The sequence below is a fragment of the Pan troglodytes genome, chromosome 19 (assembly GCF_028858775.2).
Source record: "Pan troglodytes isolate AG18354 chromosome 19, NHGRI_mPanTro3-v2.0_pri, whole genome shotgun sequence".
NCBI classification, from domain to species: Eukaryota; Metazoa; Chordata; class Mammalia; order Primates; family Hominidae; genus Pan; species Pan troglodytes.
In genome coordinates this window covers 83,879,133-83,894,128 of record NC_072417.2, presented here as the reverse complement: position 1 = coordinate 83,894,128, position 14,996 = coordinate 83,879,133, and the positions used below count along the sequence as shown (strand labels likewise).

Here is a 14,996-nt window from a genome sequence, read left to right as displayed (position 1 = left end):
CGCCAAAGTACAGTATGAGCCTATATGTACATTTCATTGATAGTGGGCCTCTCCACTTCGGTGGTTCTCCAGGTGGGGTCCCCAGACCACCATCAATATCATCACTTGGGAACTTCCTAGAAATGCAAACTGACAGACTCCCCTGGAGATCTACTGAAATGGAAACTGGGGATGAGGCTTGGTAGTCTTTGCTTTACCAGGCCCTCCAGATGATCCAGAAGCATGTTCAAGTTTGAAAAGCACTGCTCTAGAAGGATGGATCCATTTCATCAAGCACTGAGATGATGAGTGTCAACATCCTGCTAGAATCCTCTGTCCAATTACAGGTCTATGACAGGTTGGAGGGAAAACATTTACATTAAAGTCAAATAGATCTACTAGAGATAGAATAGACAAAAGTTAACCAGTCTCAGATTCTGGGAGAAATATTCTTCTTGCTTTCCCTTTCCCTTGTCTGCATCCCGTATTTCCTCTGCCAAAACACATTCCCATAAGCGCATGCATGCACACACACACGCACACACAAACACACACACACTTACCTACCCCTAAAAAAAAAGATAACTTGCCCATTCCCCACTCTCATTTAAGTAAAGATTTTACATAAGACGATCAAGTATCTCAAGAAACAGAAATTTCATTTTCCAGCCAATGTGTGAATGTTATCTGGGCCTCACAAAATGTTAGAGAGATTCACAAAAGGTAAGGATCTACTAATTACTTTTTTTTTTTTTTTACCATGTTTAAGACCTAAAAGTAGGAATAATGAATTTCCTCAAACTTAAAATTGGCCAAATAATTAATTTGTGTATTTAAATGTATAGTAGAACTTATGGATTAAAATGATTTGTTTTTATTATTAGACAGTCTGAAGAATAAGGCATTGCATGAACCCACCTAGAGTTGTGCATATACCTATCTGACAGTTGTTAAAGGTAGTATAATGTCGTACCACATGTGGTTAAGAAAGGTGATTCTGAATCCGAATTTCACCACTTTTTAGTTTTGTGATCTACAGCAAATAACATAGGCTGCTTGATTTTCTCTTTTCTCCACTGCAACATGGAAATAATAAGAAAATCTACTTTATAGCATTGTTAGGCAAAAATAAACAGGATAGTGTTTCTAATGCCTGGCACATAATACTTATTTAATAAATGTTAGCTATCACTAAGCTGAATTTTTACTGACCATCTCTCTTGAGATCACATCCTCATCCTTATTTTATTTCCTTGATTAATGTGCCAAAACATTACTTTGGAAACACACAGCATAAAGTTTCCTTTCCACTGAATTTTCAATAAATTATGAGCTTTCACTGTAATGATATGCATTTACCTTAATTCCTCCCTTTGAAAAAACTCCCTTAACGTTTATATTAATGAGTCTTTTCAGTAGTTATGAGTCTGGACTATGCTCTTCCAAAGAAGTTTCCTCATAAATTAGCATTAATTGATGTCCAGTTTTTGGAAAATGTTAGCACACACTATTTATGGCACGTTCTGTTCGTGTGGAGCCTCTTAATGTGAAGAAAAAAAAAGTTTTCAAAGGAGGTTCAAATGCTGTTTCCTTTGCTTGCAAAATGGTGAAAGCCACAGGCTTTTCGTCTTTGGCAAACTTTCAGCAATATTTCTACTTGAAGAACATGTAAGTGATCTGAAGTCAAGGGCGAATTTGGGATCACTCTCAATGTCGTGTTTTTTTCCACATTCATTTTAAGCCTGCATGAGCTGTGGATGGTGTATCCAAGTGACAAAGACACATCCCTCCAATATTAATAAGAATGCCTTGTATCCAAAATGAAGCAACATTTCAGAAAGGTTGGCATCACTTCTACCAATCCTAGGGTATGATAAAAACACATCAGCACACAAATATATATTCGTTTTATTCTTCATGGTATATCTGTACTTGTGTGTAAATGGACTATTTGTACTTTTCTAAGCATTTTAATAGACTAGAAGGGGGAAGAAAGTAAGAATCCGTAAAAATAAAGTTGTAGTTTGATTTGATTCTATAGAAAAAAGTTATGTAATACTATAAGCAGAAATCTTCCTAAAAGTTGGAGGCTTTTTCTGAATGTTAAACATCATAGACTAATGGGTATTGGGTAAAGGTTGGTACAGATATGTTAGAAAGCTGATCCTGAAAGATACGTGCAGTGGGTCATTAGGATCTAACACATAATGAATTCTCAATAATTTGTGTTTGTTATTTTCATTTTTCCTAGTCTTATGTGCTTGGTGATTTTTGTTTTGTGCCCTTTTCAATTTTGTGTATTTGCTGATTTTTGGTAACAAAGACTTAAGAAGGCTCTTGCTTACAGATGAATTCATTTTTCATTATAAGAAAATATAGAACTAGTCACTTATCCTAATACAATCAACCACATAAATGTCAATCTATATTGGATTTTCTTGGGAGAAAATCAAGTTCAGCTGAAAGTATTTCCATAAAAATCTAGATTGATGTGATAAACATAGAATGTTATTTGTATCAAATATAAACCCTGATCAGATGAAAAAGACAGGTCAAAAGACTTTTTATTTTTAATTTATATTTATTTATTTATTTTGAGACAGAGTCTTGCTCTGTTGCCCAGGCCAGAGTGCAGTGGCGCGATCTCAGCTCACTGCAACCTCTGCCTCCTGGGTTCAAGCGATTCTCCTGCCCCAGCCTCCTGACTAGCTGGGACTACTTGGGAGGCCGAGGCAGGTGGATCATGAAGTCAGGAGTTCGAGACCAGCCTGGCCAATATGGTGAAACCCTGTCTCTACTAAAAATACAAAAGACTATTTTTAAAGGAGTTTCACTGTAAGCCCAATCTTTGAATAATAAATGAGCCTACAAATATTTTTTTCCTCTAAATAATTTGTATTTTTATTAAGGAGATGACATATACACAGGAAACAAGAGAAAACTAGAAATGCTGTAGAAGAGACTACATAACTTGCTGCTTTGTTGTATTCATAACTACAGAAATTCCAAAGAGATATAAATATTTTTGGCAGTCCACAATTTTTCAGGATTTGAGTCAGACGAGGGGCTGGTCCCAAAAATACATGACCCTTCCCAGAGTGGGTGCTACCAAAAAGATTATCTCAAAGTCAAGGAGGAAAAATAAGCCATATTAACAGTAAGTCAATTATACTAACATAGAGAAAGAAAACAATTTCTGATGTGAAAACAAAGCAATTGGTTAGAAGCTTAGATAAGCCAAACCCCGAAAGTGTGGATGGGCCAGAAATAAAAAGCCAGTATGGGCCGGGCATGATGGCTCACACCAGTAATCCCAGCCCTTTGGGAGGCTGAGGTGAGAGGACCACCTGAGGCCAAGAGTTTGAGACCAGCCTGGCCAACATAGCGAAACCCCAAATCTACTAAAATTACAAAAATCAGCCGGGTGTGGTGACACGCACCTGTAGTCCCAGCTACTTGGGAGGCTGAGGCAGGAGAATTACTTGAACCCAGGAGGTGGAGGTTGTAGTGAGCTGAGATCGCACCACTGTACTCCAGCCTGGGTGACAGAGCAAGACTCTGTCTGGAAAAAAAAAAAGCCAATATGAGAAAAACAGAGGCTGGACCGAGGAACAGACATGGTGAGCTGCAACGTGGAATAGGCCTTCCACAGTCTTCCCAGAGCTTAATTAAACAGTTATGTTGAGCCTTGCTGAGAGGATACAGCATTTCTGACATGTTTGTGGAAAAAATACTGTTTATAGGTCAGAATTTGTCAGTATCAAAGACTATAGAGGGTAAAAATGGAAATGTTGCAGACATAAAGATTTAGATTTGGATAGTGGTTCCGTCTCTGTTTACTATTTTGCAACGGATTGGGAAGCCATGCAGAGTTCTGGACCTTCTATGTTCTCATCTGTGAGACAGGATGAGTAACACAGACTTTGTGAAATTCTTCTAAGGGTTGGCAATGATGTATAGTTACCACAAGATCTAACACAAAATATGTGGTTTTTTTATCACATTTTCAAAACCTAATTTTTTTAAAAAAGGAGATTCATTTTATTTTAGATTCAGAGGGTACATGTGCATGTTTGATACATGGGTATATTGCATACTGGTGGTGACTGGGCTTCTAATGTACCCATTATTCAAATATTGAACATTGTATCCAATAGGTAATCAAAATGTTCTTAGTAAATAATGGCTATTTTTATTGTTGTTATTATTATTATTGGCTCAACTTTCTATCCAGTCTTTAAGTCCTCATGATAACATAAACATCATTTTACTTTCTAAGCAGTGCTTGAATAACAACTAGAAACTTTTTTTTTCTTTTACCGCTAGAAGTCCCCATTCCATCTATTAGAAAAATTTTCTATTAAATTAAAATGTAATGTACTCAGGCTACAAATTGTCTGCATTCGTTTAACAATTGCTAAGAAATAAATCTATGGCTGGGCACAGTGACTAATGCCTGTCATCTCAGTACTTTGGGAGGCCGAGGCAGGAGGATCACTTGAGCTCAGGAGTTCAAGGCCAGCCTGGGCTACATAGCGAGACCTTATCTCTACTAAAAACTAAAATAATAATAATTAGCTGGGCATGGTGGTACACACCTGTAGTCCCAGCTACTCGGCAGGCTGAGGCAGGAGGATTGCTTGAGCCCAAGAGATGGAGGCTGCAGTGAGCTATGATCGTGCCACTGCACTCTAACCTTGGTGACAGTGAGGCCCTCTCTCAAAACAATCAACAAACAAAAACCAGAAAGAAATAAACCTAAAGTCTCGTTTGCATAGTAGCATGTCCATACTCTGCTTATACTTTCATGTCTTTGCTTCTGTTTGACTCTCTTAGCTACATATCACTGTCATCTCATACACAGGGAACTAAGTGGTTGCTCTCTCTCTCTCTCTCTCTCTCTCTCTCTCTCTCTCTCTCTCTCTCTCTCTGAGAGTTTATTCTTCTATCTGATAGAAGTAGTTTTGAAACAAAGTCTTGGTGTGACTTAACCAATCCAGAATAGATATAAGCAATTACTTGTCTTACCTCTGAATAATATCCTTCTAGTAAAAGCCTAAATCACATTAGCTTTCAGACGGCCATATCACAGTATTGATGAAGGCAGAGTGTCATCTTAAACCTCTTTCTAGGGGCTAATACATCAATCAATCAATTCTTCCACCATCTAAGATACATCAGTCTAGGGGCTAATATATCAGTCAATCAATTCTTCGATTCATTTGAGAATGGTAAGTTTTGCTTTCCACATATTTTCAGAGTGAAAAGGCACTTTATTGAATCTACATAGATTTAAGAAACTGAGAGATTCCCTCTCCTACTAGGTTGATACAGTCCCAGATTCCCTGACAGTTGATATGTGAGCTGAGTAGTTACATTATTTTGTCTGTTTTTCATTTGGTTCTACCGAGCAGATCTTGTTTGCATCATCCAAGCCCCCTCCTGAATCTAGAGAACAAAAAATTCACTACTTAATAAAACAATGTAGAGACAGGCGGACTTAACGTGTTGTTTACATACTTCTGCTCTTTTAATTTGTTTTCTCCATGTTCCTCTTGCCTTTTATTTTCAGGTTCTATTTTCCTTTTAACCTCTATAACTAGCCAGGTAAGAAACATTTAGTAATTTCAAATTTTAGTAAACTGCATTTCAACAGTAAACAAGCAAAAGTGACCACATTCGTGTCATGTTCTAATAAGTATTAGGGTCTGACGTAGATTGGGGTTTTTCCTGACTGCTTTGGGAAGTACTGACGTTCCAGCAGTCAGTCTTTACTAAATTTTTAAACTGATTTTCTAGATGTTCTGCACTCGACATTGAACACGAGGGTCATTGTATTCTCTATTAAATGACACGGGTAAAGCTTGAAGCAGAAATTTTTGACTGTAATCAGGCCTAAAGGAAATAGGGAAATTTATCCCAATGAATTCTATTCTTCTTCATTATCATAAAAGGTAAAGAATGTTGATAAAACATGCACATCTGATTACTCACAATTTATTATTCCTATGCTTAAAGATAGATTTTCTGTTAAAGTAGAAAGATGCAAATCTCTTCTGAAGAGCTTCAGAAAACTTTCATATTAAAAAGGCATTCATCTGCCAATGATGAAATATTTTTCTAGCTGTGATTGTTCTATCGAACAATTGCTAAAAGCAATTAGAAGTAAAACATACAAGTAAAAACAAATAGTTATGGTCACCAAGGAGAAAGGATATATCCTATATACAGTTCAAGGTAATCATAAGTATTCAATTCATGGTACTAACATTTTCAGGACCCAAATTTCTGATCCTTTTCAGAGATTTATTTCCCATGCCATTTAATAGTCCCATTGCCCGGAATCAAGTTCAATCCACAATGTCTAATCTAACAAAAATGTTAGTGTAAAAGAAAAACTAACATTTTCCAAAGTGCTCATAGAAGACAGACTTCAACAATATTTCACTTATATTTATGATTACTTATAAACTTCTGGAAATAGTTTCCTCTGGATTTGATAATTTTCGAAAAATAACTAAACACCAAAAACAGACGAAATTCTGAAAATGAATTAGGTTAAATTACTCAAGTGTGGGGTTAGAGAAGGAGAAGTAACTGTGGGAATCTGAATCATAAGCTATTTCCAAAGTATGACTTTTTATTTCTTTTAGGAATATAATAGGAACAAGGAGCTGAGAGTGTTACCAAGTAGGAACACTGCTAGATGTGCTTAGATAGGTAGATAAAAAGTAGTTGTAAATAAAATGGTGTACTAGCTACATATAGGTAAATTTAGTTTTAAGTATTCTTGAAAAGTTTTTAAAGTAAGAATCAAATATTTTATTCCATAAAATGTTCTATTGTTACGATGACACACAATCCAATTCAATCCATTTTCACCATATTTTCAAGAGAGTGAAAAACAAGTAAGTTCTCACCAAAAACACGTCTTTTTTGTTTTGTTTTGTTTCTTGTTTTTTTTTTTAGATGGAGTCTCGCTCTGCCGCCCAGGCTGGAGTGCAGTGGTGCAGTCTTGGCTTACTGCAACCTCCACCTCCCTGGTTCAAGCAGTTCTCCTGCCTCCACCTCCAAGTAGCTGGCACTACAGGCATGTGCCACCATGACTGGCTAATTTTTCATTTTTTATTTTTTTTGTACTTTTAGTAGAGACAGGGTGTCACCATGTTAGCCAGGCTGGTCTCTATCTCCTGAACTCAGGTGATCCGCCCTCCTCGGCCTCCCAAAGTGCTGGGATTACAGGTGTGAGCCACCGCTCCCGGCCCTCAAAATACATTTTTATTTGGAAAAGCAAACTTACCAATAGCAGGATGTGCTGAACATACACATTTTATTGAAGGGTGAGCAAATGTGAGTAAACCAGGTCTCATTGAAAGAGCTAAAAGCATGAAAAGAAGCATTTGACATTTGAACTGTGGTCATGTAAGGTGTGATGTACCATAAAATTACTGCCATGTTTCCTGTCGTATCTTCTCCCATCCAGCCTCGTAAATAGAACTCTTTCTTGCAGCATTTCATCTTACATGTGATATTCTATTGACCAATGTTTCTGAGAGTTGTGGTTAAACTCACAGTCTCTGGAAATTCTGGTAGCACCTTGCACAATCCTGGGTAATGTATTTTCTCTGTCTCCTCATCTGTTAAGTATTAACTCATTTAACCCTCACAACTACAAGAATTTTTTCTCATAGAAAATTTTTTTCAAGTTGTGAGGATTAAATAAGTTAATGTTACAAAATTCTTAGAACAATGTGTACCACATATTAAGTCCAAATTATCATTTGCCATGAGGCAAATAACCTAGAACAAGCACCCTCGTAGTCTTCCATTTATCCAATGCTCACTATTTGCAAAGTTCTGTGTTCTGCAAATACTTCTATGAGAGATGCAGAATTTTATACAAAAATGTTTGTATAAAATTTTTATAATTTAAGGTGGTTTTTAATTTAGAAGGGGAGAAATCCTTTCTGCAAATGTCTATAGAAAATGACTATGGGTTTTGTGTTTGGACCTGACAGTCAAAGGTTATTTAATGCAAGACAAGTTTAAGATCATGGAATTTAGTAGGCAAACCACACATATTCTTTGAGCACCTTCCCACTGTCAGGCACTGAGCTGGTTGGTGGCCGATAATGTAAAGATGACATTTTCTCATCTCAGGTTACACTTTGTAAAGCACACAGACCTATAAGCAAATAATTCTACCACAGTGATAAACTAGAATTGAGATATGCACGAGGGAGGATAGAGTGAATTCTTTTGGCAGGGAGGAAAGCATTCAGACAAGGATCAGGAGGTGAAGAGAGTTGACCAGGAACAAATCCAAGGCAGTGATGGGCATGCTAGGTTGGTGACTCTTGCATACCGTGGCCAGGAGGCATGGAAGTCACTGTGGTACACTTTGCACCTGTCAGTAGTAGAACATGACAGACAGAAAATGAAGGGGTACAGAAGACATGCCTGTAAGTAGACATCTCTGTTCAGAATGATTATTTGTAATTCATATTTCAAATTACAGTAGATACGAGAAAATTATTGCAAAAGACTGGTAGAATAATTATACCTGTAAGGCCAGAAGTAAATACAGAAGAATTCACCATTACTGCATACACACTAGGCACTATCATTTGAATCTGTCTTCTCTGATCTTATTCAAATTCAGGTCTTACTGCTTCCTCAAAGATATTGCTTAAAAATAGGAATTCTTACAAATAAAAGTCTTCAAATATTATTCTCTTTTCTGAAGGAAAACGTCTATGTGATTTTCTTTCAAGCCACTTTATTTTTGGCAAGATTTAGAGAAAAGCTCTCCTTTAAAAAATATAAGTTTTCCTTCCTAGAGGCACAATACTCAGACATGAGGAAATATCAGTCAAGAAGACAAAATAAACATGTAATTCATAAGTGCTTTAAGCCAACTAGAATGTATTAAATATTGTAATAAACCCGAGTTCTTGTGTGCCTGTGTGAGAGAGAGACAGAAAGGAGGGGTGAGGGAGAGAGGGAGAGAAAAAAACAGGGTGAGAAAGAGACAAAGAGGAAAAGGAAGAAAAAGAGGGAAGGAGAAAAGGAAGACAGGAAGAAAAGGAAGGAAGGAAGGAAAAAGCAAGCAAGCAAGCAAGAAAGAAAGAAAGAGAAAGAAAGTAAGAAAGAAAAAGAAAGAAAGAAAAGAAAAAGAAAGAAGGAAGGAAGGAGAAAGAAAGAAGGAAAGGAAGAAAGAAAGAGAGAGAGAAAATCTACTGAAAGGTTTTGGTCTGTGAAGTGGATTATTGGGAATAGTTAGTCCCATTCTCTCCCAGACCATAGCAGGACAGTGTTAGTCAGCCAACAAATCCCTCAGTGGGTTGAGGGTTGGCAGATGATCATTGCTTTAGGTTTTGCTCTGTGGTCTGACTCAAATCAAACCTATGTTAGCATCCATGTGTCTAGCCATAATGGAATCTACCATTAGTGCTGGTTCCACCCATACCAAATGATATTCAAACATTATCCCCAAATGGAAGACCTGAGATGAGATGGGAAATTGAATAAACTGCAAACCCTTCCTTATTCCAGGCAATTCTAAGTTCAACACGACCATTCCCATTAAAATCAGTCTTATTTGTAAGGTAACTAAGTGCTTAGAAATGTCTTTGGGGATACTTGGTATAATGCAGGTAACCAACCAAACCAAACAAAAACAAAAACCTCTAAAAAGCTATGCCAATAAAACCACAGCCTGCATTCATTTATCTCTTTAGAAAGTAGTTCACTTGCCTCAGAGAAAGGAATTTATTCTAGGACACAGAATGTATCTTGAATCTGAGGAGACAGTTCTGCTTGGCCATAAGAGGGATGGAGATTAATGCCAGTGAACCCTGATACATCCCACAGTTGAGAGATCATGCCTTACAGAGATGGGCAAATGATATAATTTCTGTCTTATGAAGAACCCCACTTTATAAAACTAATAGCATATAGGCAGCAACATAGCTTAGTGGAGAGAGAACAGATTTTGGAATTGATTAGGCACAGGTTTATATTTCAGCTCTGTCATCAGAGCAGTCACCTAATCACATAGACATATTTTACTTTATTTTTTTAGAGACAGTGTCTCATTCTGTTGCCCAGAATGGAGTGCAGTGGTGCTATCATAGCTCACTGTAATCTCGAACTCCCAGACTCAAGCGATCCTCCCAGCCCAGGAGTAGCTGAGGTTACAGGTGTGTGCCACCACGTCTGGCTAATTTTTCTATTGTTTGTAGAGATGGGGTCCCACCATGTCACCCACGCTAGTCTTGAACTCCTAGGCTGAAGCAGTCTTCCTGCCTCGGCCTCCCAAAGTGCTGAGATTACAGGGTGAGTCACCGCATCCTGCTCACAAAGACAGATTTGAAAGACAAAACTTTTATTAAGTGCCTATTAGAGTACTTGGCACATGGCAAACCCCAAATGCTAGTCATTTTTATACAAATCTAAAAAAATGATACAACATCGAAAATAACGATCCTACATAAACAGTATGTAGGAACTGATGCAGAGTAAAGAGAATGGGACTAATATAAAAGGGAAATTTCAATAAATTTCAGGAAATTAGCAAAGGCAAACTCAGAGGCAATAGGCAAAAATGTAAGGACCACCCACTCCCCACTCCTCTGCTTTCCCTAAGAATCTGCAGAATTATTGGGAGGCGATTTGCCCCTGCATGGAAAATGTCTTTCCCCCTAGTTTTATTTAAATGGAAAACAAAGATGACCTCCAAGGACCCTGCAGTTAGGTCAGTAAAGTGCTGAGGATGCCTCTGGCACATACTGCTGAATATGTAAATATGGAGGTTCCTAGCATGTGGTTGGCCACTAAATAGTTGTAATTATGTATGTTGACTTTATGTACGTGATGATGATTTAATTTCTGGAAGCTTCACTTTCCTTATCTGTAAAATGAGGAGAATGAGCAATGTGATCTAAATTCTCATTGTGCTCTGAGAAACAATGACTGTTATCAAGGATCGGAAAGGTAAATGATGAAGTAAAAAAATCATAGAGGTGGAACAGGAGCCTGTAGATAGCAAAGTTGAAAATTATGCAGCTCCCAGTCAATTCCAGCACCATGCCAACCCTTGTAACATAGCGAAGTGCTGTTTTCCATTTGTCTATATATCCTTAGGCAATACTTGCTTATTTTAAGGAGCCCATTTTATCTTATACATTCTGTGTGCACATACAAGTACATATCATATTATGCGACCCAGAGACCTATCTAAATGTATAGAACTTGTTCAGTTGGCAGGAAAAAAAATAATAAAAATATTCCCATTTGCTTTGTTTAAAAGATGTAGACATTTTTCTTTTATTTATTTGTTTTAATTCAAGAGAAAACCAGAAAATGTAGCCAGACAGTAGCTGTGTCTTTTGGCAGTAGAAATAATCTAATAAAAGCATCACGTTTCAAAGGGGGAGAGGGAGACCCATCTCAGACATTAGTAACGTCATTTTAGCCCCAAATATATTTCATTCTGGGTTTATATTTTTTGGACTCACACAGCTTATGATGATTTTATCCAAAGTTCATGCCACCAGAGTTGGAATTTTTAATACAAACATTTAGACCAGGCAGTGATTGGCAGTTCTGACTGTTAATACCCCGTAGTAGGTCTTCTACCGTGGTCAGAAGTTAAGATTTATTTTGACAAGCTTTCTCTTGGTTTTGTAGACTAGAAGCTTTATAATGGGGGTTACCCCATGACTATATATCCAGCATAGGTTATTAGAATTCATAGCAAAATGGTAGACAGCCTTCTCCCATACAACCAGAGCCCGCAGATACTGGAACATGATATTAATGAACTTATTTCCAGTTATTACCTTCTTTAATGGGTAGAATCTGGACATTGGATTTGAATTACAACCAGACAATAAGTGGCCATGAATGTCAGCATCTCAACTGAGGAAGACTCCTGATTAAAAACAACAACAACAACAAAAACTGACTTTTTCCTAAGCTCGCTGTCAATTCCTCATCTCCAAAAGAATCATTTGGTAGCTTTTTCACACACGCACACACAATTTACATAGATTTTGAATTAAGGCTGTTGAGATTTCTTCAAAAATTGCTAAGTTAGGGCCAGGCATGGTGGCTCACACCTGTAATCCCAGCACTTTGGGAGGCCGAGGTGGGCGGATCACCTGAGGTCAGCAGTTGGAGACCAGTCTGACCAATATGGTGAAACCCTGTCTCTTAAAAATACAATAATTAGCCAGGCTTGGTGGCGCATACCTGTAGTCCCAAGGACTGGGGAGGCTGAGACAGGAGAATCGCTTGAACCTGGGAGGCAGAGATTGAAGTGAGCCGCAATCACATCACTGCATTCCAGCCTGGGCGACAGACTGTATCTCAAAGAAAAAAAAATTGTTAAGTGAGGGTAATGTTTTCAAAGTTATGATTTGAAAAAGGCTTCATTAGTAGAATAATGGAGATTGTATAACAGATTGTTATGTATAGCAGGATGAAGAAAAGGGACCATATTATGATGCTTATAATAAGATTACTCACTCATTTTTTTAACGTATGGGGCTCTAGTCTTTAACAGTGTCTTCATGAAAAACACAATAAAGCTCAGAATATACATGCATTTAATATTCAATTAAATATTTATATATATTTAATACATATTTAGTATATATTTAATTTATAGATATTTAACTTAGTGATGACTTTATTGTCATTAGGCAAAAATCAATCTTTACTTCTTAGACATCCATCAAGATTGTGCTGATGACCTTTGGTGGTGTCCAGAGTCTTCTGAGGGATAAGCTAAGTCTGATAGAAGTTCTTGTGAGTGAGGGATCCTGGGCTGGTCCAAACACTGTGCCTAAATGATGATAAAATGAAGTGTCATTGGTGTTAATTCTACAATTATTGAGTGTTTATTACACAACGGATTGGTGTGCTATGCTTCATGAGACTAAGCATGTACTCTTTAAAAAAGGAATTAGAAGAGAGATCTCAATGTGTTTAGACAAGGTAATCTTTATAGTTTGAAATAATCCTGAGATGTAGGATTCTGAAATCTTAATCAAGGAGATTCAATAAAATATGACTTTTATCTGCTTATCAGTAATCAGAATTGAATTGATTTCTTATTGATACAGGAAAAATCAAACAAGAATAATAGTCATTCAACAATTATTTAAAAAATAGGTATTTGTGATGATTATTATTAGGTTTTATCTTGATTGGATTGAAGAATGCCTAGATAGCTGGTAAAGTATTTTTTCTGAATGTGTCTGTGAGGATGTTGCCATTGATATGTGAGTTAGTGGACTGGGAGAGGAAGATCCACCCTCAATGTGGGTGACCACCATCCAATTGGCTGCCAGCATAGCTAGAACAAAGCAGGCAGAAGAAGGTGGGATAGCCTTGCTTGCTGAGTCTTCTGGCTTCCTTCTTTCTCCCATGCTGGGTGCTTCCTTCCATTCCTCCTGCCCTTGGACACCAGAATCCAGGTTCTTTGACCTCTGGACTCTGAGACTTGCACCAGTGGCTTGCTGGGGGCTCTCGACCCTTCAATCACAGGCTGAAGTGTGCACTGTCAGCTTCCCTGGTTTGAGGCTTTTGGACTCAGACTGAGGCACTACCCACTTTCTTCCCCAGCTTGCAGATGGTCTATCATGGGACTTTGCCTTATAATTGTGTGGTGAGCCAATTATCCCTAATAAACATATATTAGGAAGATAATATATAAGCAGTGACCTGAGCTGTACTTTGGGTCCTTTGAGCCAGGGCTGGAGCTGGAGCTGGAGCAGCTGGGATGCAAGGAGCAGTGTCCTGGGGCTGTGCAGAGCAGTGGGCCCTGGGCCTGGGCCAAGAAACCATTCTTCCCTCCTAGGCCTCCAGGCCTGTGATGAGAGGGGCTGTTGGGAAGACCTCTGAATTGTCTATGAGTTCTGTCTCTCTGGAGAACCCTGACTAATAACAGCATTGGTCATTTGTTTATGTGCAGACTCTGCCTGCTGCTGGGAATATATCAACAAATATAGTAGACATTGCCTCTTCCTTTGTAGTATTTATATTTTATGTGGGGAAACCAAACATCAAGTCAGCAACAAATAAGACAATCACAGATTGTGCAAAACTATAAATGACACAAATAAAATAATTCAATAGAGACCAAATGAGTAAGGCCAGCTAAAGATAGAATAAGAGACAGCTTTTCTAAGGAGGGTAAAAATGAGCTACCTATAAGATCTTGGAATTTAGCATTTGGAGTTCAAAGAGATGAAGAAACAAGTGAGCATTCACTTGGAATGAAAATATTTGATCTATTTGAGCAAGACAGCAGTGAGAACAGAGACAGAGCTTGAAGGGGGAGGAGTGAGGAAATGGGGTGGTACAGATTAGAAAGGCAAGCAAAGACAAGCCATTCAAACTTTTTAGACCAAGGTAAGACCTTCTTTTTTTTTTTTAAATAGTACAATAAAGCCTTTGAACATCTTCAAACAGAAAAGTGAAATGGCCTGAGTCTCAGTTTTAAAGGTTACTGTGGATGCGTTATTTAGAATGGGCCAAAGACAACACAAATGGAAAGCAAGGAGATTCACAAGAGATCCCCATCTCTATCTATCTGTGTTTAAATGATGGTGGCTTAGGCTACAGTGCTACTAGTGCACTAATAAAGAAAATAATTGCAGATTTAGTACATATCAAAGAGACAGAATTAACAAAATTTTGATTAGATGTAAGGGTAAGTAAGACTGAATTAAATGAATGCTAGTTGCTTACTGTCATAGCACAGAAGTTGAATGCTTGCTCACGTGAAGTCTAATCAGCAGCTGTATTAGTCCGTTCTTGCATTGCTATAAAGAAATAACTGAGACTGGACAATTCATAAAGAAAGAGTTTTAATTGAATCATGGCTCTTCAGGCTCTACAGGAAGCATCATGGCTTCTGCTTCTGGGGAGGCCTCAGGAAAATTCAAATCATGGTGGAAGGCAAAGGAGGAGTAAGGGTCTCACATGGCAGGAGCAGGAGCAAGAGC

General features: G+C 37.8%; 2 long non-coding RNA genes across 2 annotated transcripts in view; one reads left to right on the top strand and one right to left on the bottom strand.

The window, feature by feature from the left end:
• LOC107969312 (uncharacterized) overlaps positions 1 to 14,996 on the top strand; it is a 122,659-nt gene that overhangs the window by 73,778 nt on the left and 33,885 nt on the right. The window lies entirely within an intron of this gene.
• LOC134808981 (uncharacterized) overlaps positions 5,357 to 14,996 on the bottom strand; it is a 525,139-nt gene continuing 515,499 nt past the window's right edge. Inside the window, exon 7 of the long non-coding RNA XR_010153369.1 lies at positions 5,357 to 12,829. This is a non-coding gene — a long non-coding RNA (uncharacterized LOC134808981). The remainder of the gene's footprint in view (positions 12,830 to 14,996) is intronic.